We start from the raw sequence: 11008 nt of genomic DNA, 5'->3' as shown, positions 1-11008 counted from the left end.
GTTAACCATCATGCAAGCCTTCCAGACTTCCATTGATCCCAAGATTTGAAATGTTTGGCTTCCGTATGTTAAAACATGAAACCTCATGGTAGACGTATAATTATTGAGAAAATCTTATTTCTGGAATAGCCATAAACAAGAGTTTACAGTGCTTAATCGCAACCGTCCAAAAGTGTTTTGGACAGTCTGGATGTTAATAAAACTTTTCAGGGGAACTCTTCGCTAAAAAAGTTTTATTAACATCCAAACCGTCCAAAATACTTTTGAACGGTCACGATGAACTGCTACTATAAATAAATTGTTTCCGGCTGCTCTGGAAATAAGTATTTCTCATAATTATTTGCTTTCTCACGGTTACCTAACCAAACCCCTTCGAGTTTACTACAAATGTACTGTTGCAAGTAAATTATGTCGGCTTCCTACTCTTCCGTCAGTTCCGTGGCCCACCACCCCTCTCAAAGTGGAAGTATATGCTGGTTCTCATAGTATTACCTATTCGGGGAAAAAAAAGTTTCCACTTAGTGGCATAGCCAGAAAATCGCACCAATGGGGGCACAATTCATACACGCGACTTTATTTTGAAAAACAGAAAATTATCTATCTCCTTTTTACGACTTAACATGCCTTGATTTTTCTTTTGCACTATTTATTCAAGACTTATTTCTATTTAAAAAGTGTTTAGCAATTAGATAATATTAAAATAACAAGAAAAAAAAATAAAAATATCATATCTTGCAGATAAATTTATAAGTTCCCTAGTGGTCTAAATGAATCATCTTCAAATACAAAAGAGAGCGGTCTTATTAAAAGGTTTAAGAAGAAAAATAAAGAAATAAGGGAAAGGGCGAAAATGAGCGTCGCTTGATTTGCATTTTCTGATAAGACAATAATCCATACTTATAATTCCTTGAACACGTGGTGGTTTGGAGGCGAATGTTCAGTGAATGGAGGCTTCCTTATGAGTAATTTAGTTATTTAATGATTAAGGGACCTTACTAGCTTGTGCTCCAACACCCTTCTTCATCACATATTTATATTGGATTCATAGTATTTATTCTTGAGTCTCACACGAATATGTGTTGGAAAAGAACATATTGAGATACCATATGGTGATGCCCTCAATAATTTTTCTTTTTTCGAACGTGATACACTAAAACTTCTAAGGTTTTTTTTTACAAATGCAAAAAAAAAAAAAAAAAAATCCATCCAGGGGGCCTGTGCCCCCACTGGGCCTCATATGCCTCCGCCACAATTCCACTGTAACATGTTTGGTAAACTCAAGAGTTTGCCAGAGTTCTCCTAGTGGTTAACACTTTACGTTTAGAGATTTGTTCATTTTTGTGTCGTTTCAAGTTCGAAACCTTTTAAGTGCTATTCATTCGTATAGTGTCAATCTTTGTAGGATTTCTTCCGGCTTCAAATGAGTCATTCCATTAGTAGATAGTAAAATTGATCTCTCACCCCCCCCCCCCCCAAAACGTATAAACTAGCCCGAACACTTTGAATTACATTAGGAGGAGCCGTAGCATGTTTGGAGCAATGCACGGGGTGGCCGAGCCGCGATTAGAACCGTGAGAAGTGCTTCATTAACGGAGGTTACTGACTTACTGTTCGAATGCCCACTTGTGGCCAGCAAGGCCTTGTGCCCCTAATTATTGGCTATAAACGGGACAGAGGACTCCACCTACCCGAGACAAAGGGCCAGAATGAGTTGAATAACCTCGTTACCGACAACAGTGATAAGGACAACCCTACAGCCACAGAAAAAACTTTGCGGATAGACGGGTGATGCAGTGCGTGTCGACCCTACACATTTGTATAAGTTTTCGTGTAAAATGTGTGCAGTGATAGCATGATTCATGATTGTAAAATAAGGAAAACCTTTTAATAAGGACTCAGGGGGGCTGCTGCCCCTTCAAGGGACAGCAGCGTGCTGTCCCGGCCCAGGGGGCCCCGCTCCGGTCTTAGTCCGACGATCGAAAACGTTCACTTCGTAGAGCTCGTCGAGTTGAACAAGTATGCAAAAACTCAGTTTGATCGGATATCTTTAAGTGCCTGATTAGAACACATATAACTTGCCAATAATGGGTTCTAGTAGATTTGATCCAGTGTTTCGGATCCATTCTTTTCAAGACAAAAAGGTTCCGATCAGGCACTTAAAGATATCCGATCAAACTGATTTTTTCGTACACTTGTTCAACTCGACGAGCTCTACGAAGTGAACGTTTCCGACCGTCGAACCAAGCCCGGAGCGGGACTCCCTGGGCCGAGACAGCACGCTGCTGTCCCTTGAAGGGACAGCAGCCCCCCTGAGTCCTTTTAATAAATAGGAGAATTATGGCAATATCACGTGCATGATCACATTGCACTGATGAGATTCCATGGCTTGGGTCAACCTAAATATAGAGGACGTCCTAATCAATACTACTCCATCAAATAACGAACCTACGCACAACTATGTCAAGTGCACCACCAAGTATTTGCACTATATATGGATCGCAATTGGCCCCTCCGTACCCGTCCCGATCGGGATGTGTTTTCATCAAATATCTTTCGAATATGAGGGCGAGTCCAGGGAAAAATTAGAAAAATCAGATTGGAGTCGGATAAAGACTTTTTTAGAATAGTGTTGCGTATGTGTCCGGATACAAATCTAAACAAAATCGCTCTCGTCCCCACTTAAATTCTTGAAAATGTATAAAGCTTTTCGAAGGCACTAATTATGTATTCTTAATAAATTAAAATTTCATGAAAGAAGGGATTTGTTTAGATTTGTATCCGGACACGTACAATAGCACCACCGTGTAGTGACTCACTGACTCGGGGGTGTTGTAGTGCACATGTAGGGCGACACACAGCCGTCGATCTTATCAATCAACAGTTCAGATTAAAAATAATCCTTTACTGATAAAGATACTCCTTCCGTCTGGATTTAATAGTCTCTCGTTCAATTCTAACCGAATAAAAAATAGATTATATCTTTAAATTGATAATGAATTTTATATATAATATGAATCTTATTTGATAGATCTCAATTAGTTATATGACATAATATTTTTAAAATTACATAAAACATTATAAATTACAATATTTAATCGATTGAAAAATGACACGAACTCCACTATTAAATCCGGACGGAGGGAGTATTTATTACCGGTCAAAGATTAAAAACACATCACAATCGTTGATTGACAAGATCAATAGTCCGTGTTTTGCGCTATACGTGCACTACACCGGGTGCACTACAACACCTCTGGTTCCCGACAGCACTATCTTAGAGAAAATCTTGGAAATTGAAAAGAAGGAACCAACTAATAAAGCTACCTTGACGTCGTTCCCGGGCTGCTGCTCCTCCTATCTGTGTCGAGTCTGTCGACAGACATTCGGCTCTTGCAACCTCCGCCAGGCCACCATTAAACTGCTGCCCACTCATTCTGGATTGCGTAAATTTCTACACGCCCAAAAATGGAGATGAGATTATGGGACCACTGTGTAGAAGCAGCACTTTCGAAGTTGGAATCCCTCAAACTTATCAAATCTCTCAAACCCATTCACCTCCCAAGCGATGAACGACGAAGATTCGTTGAAATGGAGCAGGAATTTGGTCTGATTTCCTATGAATTCGAGGTTTTCGACGGATTACAGGAATGGGATAGGGCGTCGGTGGAAGTAGAGATGGCCGAGAATACGTTTCGGAGATGGGTCCGTGGCGTCCCCAGTTCTGGTACGGTTCTTTTAACTCCAATTCCTTTTTTATTACAGTAGTCTCGTAAAAGTTGATAGTATCCGGAGGTTCAAAACTCTTAAATCCGGATTCAGGAATGTAATTTAGGGTGGACGCGCTGTCTTCTTTTGCACTTTACTTAAATTTAACTTAAAATGAGTTGGTTTGTTATTATTTGAGTTTTTTTCGCTTTTGTTAGTTTTACGTTAAACTTTTGTAGATTATTAATTTGTTTAGATGGGAGCAATTGAAAAAATAAAAAAATTGTACTTTTATCCAAGTATTTAGAGAAATAAACATTTTTTAGCAGAAAAAGTTTCGGTTCGTGGTTTAGTTTTAGTTTTAGTTTTATTTTCAATCATTATCCTATTTTTTTCTCCAATCATTACCCTATTTTTCAATTATTACTTTCCCATCTCTTTCTATCTCTCTCCAATCATTACCCCTATCTTCAATCATTACTCTATTTCTCTCTCTATTTACTACCAAAACTAAACTAAACTAAACTAAACTCTCAACCAAACACAACCGAAATATGTTTGATTATTTTGAGAAATAAGTGGTTATTTTCCTAAATAGTTGGGTGAAAGTAAAAAAATTTTACTTTTCCGATTCCTCTTTTCAAGACGAATCAATAATCTACAAAAGTTTCGTGCAAAACTAACAAAAGCGAAAAAAAAACTCAAATAATGACAAACCAACTAATTTTAAGTTAAGTTCGAAAGAACGCAGCCTTTATTATTATGACTTTGTTAATCATAATAGCAAAAATTTATTTTTCTAGTTAACCACAATAAAATCGGATACAATTAAGGCATTTATTACAAACTACAAAAGTTTATAACACATACTTTCAAAACAAAATCTTTAACAAATTTTTTGAAGTATGTTTTATATGAACATCGACAAGTTTTAGAATAATCAAGATAGTTTTATTAATGACATTATTTTAAAATATTGCTCTTAGACGGTTAAAAATAAATACAATTAAGAAAGAATTGTTTCAAATAGATAGACAAACAGTTCGAAAACCAACAAGTATAAATGCACCATATGACAAAATTGAAACATAAAACTAATTCTATATGTATATTTTCGAGATATATATGCAATGTATAGTAACACACTTTCATAGTTATGCTAAATATATGAAAATATAACAAAATTACTTTAGTTTCGAGTGGGGGCACATGGGGGTAGAATCGTCCCTGGTCCGGGGCCTTGACCACTAGGCCAACTCTTGGTTCTCCAATTCCTACTACGGACGCCTGTTTGTTTTTTCGATTTCGTTAAGTTTTCTGTTTAGTCTTTTTCTGGGGTTTATGATTTTGTTTGTAACTGAGGCATTGTATATGCAATGGCTTTCGTGTGATTACAATTTTATTTGAGATGAGTATGCTATAGTGGACTTATACTTCCTGCCACACATCTGTACATATCCACGCACATACGTGTCACGTAATAAGAACGTTAGTTGTAAAGATTTGAATTCGACAGGTGGGAATATTTAAACCGCCAAATTCAAATCAATCAACTGCGAGCAATAAAATTATTATTTAGTACTAACTACTAAGAAAAGTACACATATTCTACAGTACATCATCCATGAACGTCGAACAAAACTACTTTTGGAATCAAGGTTGTAGTGTTGGAAACATGAATAAGTCCAAAAAAATGCTCACAAACAAGGCTTTCTTCTTGACAAATCAAAATGTGCTAATTAAGGATCACATAACCAAAACTCAATAATAATTTAAGGGTGAGTCATTGCATCATACTTTCTCCTTGACAAGCATCACAACAAAACAATTTGGCACAATTTCAGTTTTTATATTCTTGGACTTGGGACACGAAAGCCAAAATGGAAAACAAAGTTAGAACCTAGGGGTGGCATGTGCCACCTTCCCCCACTATAAGCCTCAACACCTATCTGTAAACATCCTTTACACCTATTTATCCGCCATTTTGATTTGTTGTATGTGGTAGGAGATGATGCTGACTGTGGCAACCAAGAAGTTGGAAATGAAGCAGGGGCTTGCTCTCATCAGAAGTTTAGAAAGCTACTTTTTTTTTTTTTCAGGAAATGATTATTTGGGATTGAGTACACATCCCGCGATTTCAAAGGCTGCTGCAAAGGTGTAGTATTTAAGGGTCGTCATCATTTTGTTCTCTTTGTCAATCAATCAGTGACCCCTCTGCATGTGGGTGGAAATTTCATCAGTGGAGTGGAAATGTGCGACATCTCTTGACCGTTGAATCTTCTATTTTAGGCAGCCTTGTCACATGGAATGGGACCAAAGGGATCTGCGTTAATCTATGGGTATACCAACTACCATAGACTCCTGGAGTCATGCTTGGCATACTTGAAGAGTAAAGAGGTATGGGTTCATCTATTGTGTTGTCACTGTTCCTTGGAGTCAGAACAAGTATATTCCGTCACCCATTGTCTAGATTCAATTGAATTATATTTCTCCCTGAGTTTCAAAATGTTGCTTGTTTGAAATACTTGAACATTCCAAGAATGGGAAGCTGAACTGGCTGGTTGATAAATAGCTCCTTATGATGCATATACCTTGACTTAGGACCTTCTAAGTTGAGTTATGGTGTTGTACTGTGGTCAGGCCGTGGTTAGCACCCTGTGGTGCTCTCTTGAAGGTTCTTCTTGTGCAAGGCTGGGACACTAGACATGCAAGCTGCCTTGATGGGGATCTGTATGGCCCGCCATGCGGTCGTGGTTTTCATTTACGGAGAGAACCTGAGTCAATCATTGTGGGCTACACTAAATGTCTAAGCACTGTATCTTCCAAATGTATGCTTAAGTGCAGAAGCCAACAGAGGAGTTTAAGATGAAAAGGTTAGCTCTTTAGGCATATGCTAGGAATAGAGTTGAAGTTCAATTGAAGTGCTAGTATAGTCGTCTGGCACCATTATCATTCAAGAGATTTTAATTGTACAAATGACTGATACAGAAACTTGGCCATAATAGTTTTACTCAGCTCACTTAAGTTAGTTTGTTTCTGCTCGATTATTAGTTTACTAAAGAACTGATCCATTGTTTATCTACATCAATGCTACAGGATTGTCTTCTTTGTCCTAGCGGTTTTGCAGCCAATATGGCCTTGATGACAACATTGGGAAATGTTGGTTCTCTTTTACCCACAGGCTGAAAACCTTTGAAGGATGATAGGTCGCCATATTTTCCGATGCTCTGAACCATGCTTCCATAATAGATGGCATTCGTCTTGCTGAACGACAAGGAAGTGTAGTGGCATTTGTCTATAGACACTGTGACATGTCTCACCTTAATGCATTACTGTAGGGTCACGCTTTTGGTCTTTCTCCTTCCTCTATCTGATTTCCTTCCCCTCCCCCCCCCCCCCCCCCCCCCCCCCCCCCCCCCGGTTTTCATCTCATGGCTATGCAATTTGTGTTTTGACAGATTGCGATGCCCGATGAAGAAAAAAGTTGTTGTGACTGATAGGTAATTCGTGGGAGAAAAAAGTTGTTATCCTCATAATTCTTTGTCTCCCTAGAATTTTGAGTAACTGCCAATTCTTTGTATCTTGAGAATTTGTTGAATGGGTAGAGACTTGTTTCTGTTGTTTTACCAGCTTATTCAGTATGGATGGGGACTTTGCACCAATGGGCGAGCCTTCAAAGCTTCGGAAGAGCATGGATTTTTGTTGGGTATTGATGACGTAAGTTCTTCATTCTTGACGATCGAATATGAATATGATATTATGCGAACATAGTTCTTAGCCCTACATCTTTTCAATTGTAGCCAATATCTTATTACAAATTATTCCGGAAAAAATCTCATGATAGTAAATATGGGCCCGCACCACCCATCAATGCATGGCGTTTATTGATTGGCTGGATTCCGGAAAAAAAGAAAGTTTTACTGAGCCTCGGGCGCCATGGGATTGTATGGAGCTGTTTGGCAATATCTTACATTTGAGTCTTGACTCTTGACAGTCCATTATTTTCTGAATATTCCCTTTTGTTTATCATACCTGTGTAGATTATCTACTTTTTTAGACAGAAATTTGTAAAGTACATATTGGAAGAAATAGGATTTACATCTTGCACCTTTTCTGTTATAATCTTCCACATTGAGCTGATCTCTTAGCCGTCTAGCATTCCTTGCTTGTTTAGTTGGTCTGTCCCCTACAGTTGAAGGGATAGTTTGTTCCTGTTCTCCCTCTTCTATACGACTTGTCAGCCTAACAAAATCCGCCTTCCTTCAAACCACAAAAGAGAGAAATAGAAAACTATGAAAGGGGTTCAATCCATCCCAGTTTTATGGACCACTCTTATAGATTCTACTTATTCAGCTACATGGCACCTTCCGATTTTCTTTTCATCACAATTTTCGTCCATAGTATTAAATCTACTATTACTCTGGACTCTGGATTTCTTTTCAGGCTCATGGAACGTTTGTTGGTGGCCAAAATGGAGGGGGTGTGGCTGAGGAGCTTAATTGCGAAAGTGATGTTGATATATGTGTGGATACTTTGAGTAAGGCTGCAGGTTTGCCATGGTGGATTCATAGCATGCAGGTAATCCTGTTAATGTGCCTCTCTTTCCTGTATAGAACTTGCATGGAAACAGAAGGAGACCGAGCACATTCAGCATGAGCAACTCCTTGGAATTTTGTCGGTTGAATTAGACTTGCATTGCAATCAAGCAATGATATGAACTTCCTATACTTTTTTTTCCCGTCACTCGTCGGAACTCATCTTTATAGCAATGTTACAAGTGCAGTATTAACTCAATTAACTATACTTGATTCACCTTAGCTTCCTTTTTGGGGTTGTTCAATCTTGAAGTGAGAAAGCAATGAAATAACTCCTCACCTATTTGAATTTTGTTAATTCCCAATTTCTACTTTGGAAATAGCAGCTTTCCAATGGGTCTGTTGCATTATTATTCGGTTTTATGAGTTTGGATTATTACAGGCATTGATGTAGTGACGCTTCTGACACAGCTGTCTTCAACATCATCACTCATCTGCTCAGAAAAAAACAGTTAATGATGATAGTTTTGAGAATAATAATTAAATAAAGTTTTATTGATTCTGTATTAAGTTGTTCCAATACATGTTTGATGGTTTTTTAAATGTAACAGCAAGAGGTGGAAGCAACTCATACAATCCACGGGTCGTTCTTTTATATTTTCAACTTCTACACCAGTGCCCATTGCTGCTGCTGCACATGGTATATAGTAACCTCAACATGAGGAATATTTCAGGTGTAGTTTTCCCATTCTAGTGTTTAGTTTCTATATAAATTTGTTTCTTTTTGGTAACTGGTAGCTCCACGGTGCTCATTTTCTCTGTTTGCCTGCTCAGAGACATCTGGAATGACACATGCACACTAAAGTAAATTAGAGAATGACATTCTCTCTTTAACAGTTTCTTTACACAAGTTGGAGGATCATGAACATATTTCTCTTTTATTCGTTCTAGGAAGACTATCTACCAGATAATGATTATACTGTACTGCACTTGTAATGCTTATGGCCTAGGAATTTTCTATGATTTATTTCTGTTGTTATATCTACCTTGTAATGAAAAACAAGAAGAAAGAAAGAAAGAAAGCAGAAGACGAGGCATGGTGCTGCTGAGTTGTTATAGGGTTTGCTTTCACTGGGCTTAGTTTCTGTTGTTAACAATTTGATTATAATTTACCAGCTGCTGTTATTGTGGCCCAAAAGGAGACTTGGCATAGAAGGGCTGTTTGGAAACGGGTGCAGGACTTCCATGCTCTCACTGGAATCCCTGTTACAAGTCCCATCATCTCTCTTGTCATAGGGAGTGAACAGAAGGCCCTTCAAGCTAGTTGGTCTCTTTCAATCCCTCTTCTTATGTGTACTTTACAATGTTCAATGTGTACTTAACTGTCTCAATTGTGGAACAGCTACCTCTTGAAATCTGGGTTCGATGTCACTGCAATTGGACCCCCAGCTGTTCCTCCTAATTCCTGCAGGTTTGTTGGACACATACTCGTTGGTTTTGTCATATTGTTAATCCTTTATTATTTTCCTCTCTCTTAATACTTATGCCTGATCTGACTGGGATTTCATGCTCACTCTTGTGGAGTCACAGAAATGTGAATCCCGTAGGATCCTCCTATTTACCTCCGCTTTTGTTCAAAAAGTTTTGGGTTTGAGGTGAAGAACTGTTGGCAATAAACGTGCCAAAGTATTTATGGTTTTGTTGGTTTGAGTTTTTTCTTGACGTTTTCATGACGGTGGAGTACTTCCATGCATGTATACTTGGATATATACCTTCCCATGAATCGAAATTTTTATGTCGTTCAGGTTAAGAGTAACTCTGAGCGCAGCGCACACACTGGATGATTTGAAGAAGCTCACAGCTGCACTCTCTGAATGCATCAACTTCCGAGATATCATTGCCCACAGCACAAATGGACACACAAGGCTATAGCGATTCATAAGAATGAATTCTCTGGTTTAACGGCTCGTTGGAGGAATATTTGAATATTGAGTTATAAGGAGAAGAAGTAACCAGTTTGGAGCAATGCAAGGGGTGGCCAAGCCACTGTGATAAGTGCTTCATGAACGTAGGTTACTGTTCCAATGCCACTTGTGCCCGGACTCCACCTACCAGAGACAAAAGGCCAGCATAAACCCTCTTTTTTCTTTTTTCTTTTGAATAAGGACAAGGAAAACCCTACAACCACAAAAACTTTGCAGATAGACGGGTGGTGTAGTGCGTGTGAACTTTACATATTTGTACAAGTTTTCGTGTACATGTGTGTAGTGATGGCATAATTGTCAAAATAAGAAAAACTCTTTAAATAGGAGTTTTATGGCAATTATGGCAATATCACGTGCATGATCACATTGCACTGGTGAGATTCCATGGCCGAGTCAACCGAAAATACAGGATGTCCTAATCAATATATCAAATAACCAACCCATACACAACCAGAGGTGTCGAACGGATTAGGCCGGCTCTACAAGCACTACACATTTATTGTCGGCATGGCATGACACGAACATTAAGGTGGGTTGGGCTAAGCCATTGTTTTGGAGCTCATGACACGGGCACGGTTAGGCACAGAGCACAGGAGGGACACGGCACGAAGTACGACACGAACATGTCATGTATAAAGGATACTAGTAAGAAACGTAAAAAAAACTTGGACAAGAAAGGACAAGAAGTTGTGCAGCTCAAATACCCACCCTTGGATCACCTTCGATGCCAAAATCGGAATTACATTGGGCATTCACTCAATCAACACCTTTTTTCTCCAACAC

The 11008-nt window shown here is 38.7% G+C and overlaps 1 pseudogene; it reads left to right on the top strand.

Moving 5' to 3' along the window:
• Window positions 1-3444: 3444 nt before the first annotated feature.
• Window positions 3445-10572, top strand: LOC131319059 (8-amino-7-oxononanoate synthase-like; annotated as a pseudogene).
• The last annotated feature ends 436 nt before the right edge of the window (window positions 10573-11008 follow it).

The sequence above is a fragment of the Rhododendron vialii genome, chromosome 3a (assembly GCF_030253575.1).
Source record: "Rhododendron vialii isolate Sample 1 chromosome 3a, ASM3025357v1".
NCBI classification, from domain to species: Eukaryota; Viridiplantae; Streptophyta; class Magnoliopsida; order Ericales; family Ericaceae; genus Rhododendron; species Rhododendron vialii.
This window is presented reverse-complemented; position numbering and strand designations above follow the sequence as displayed.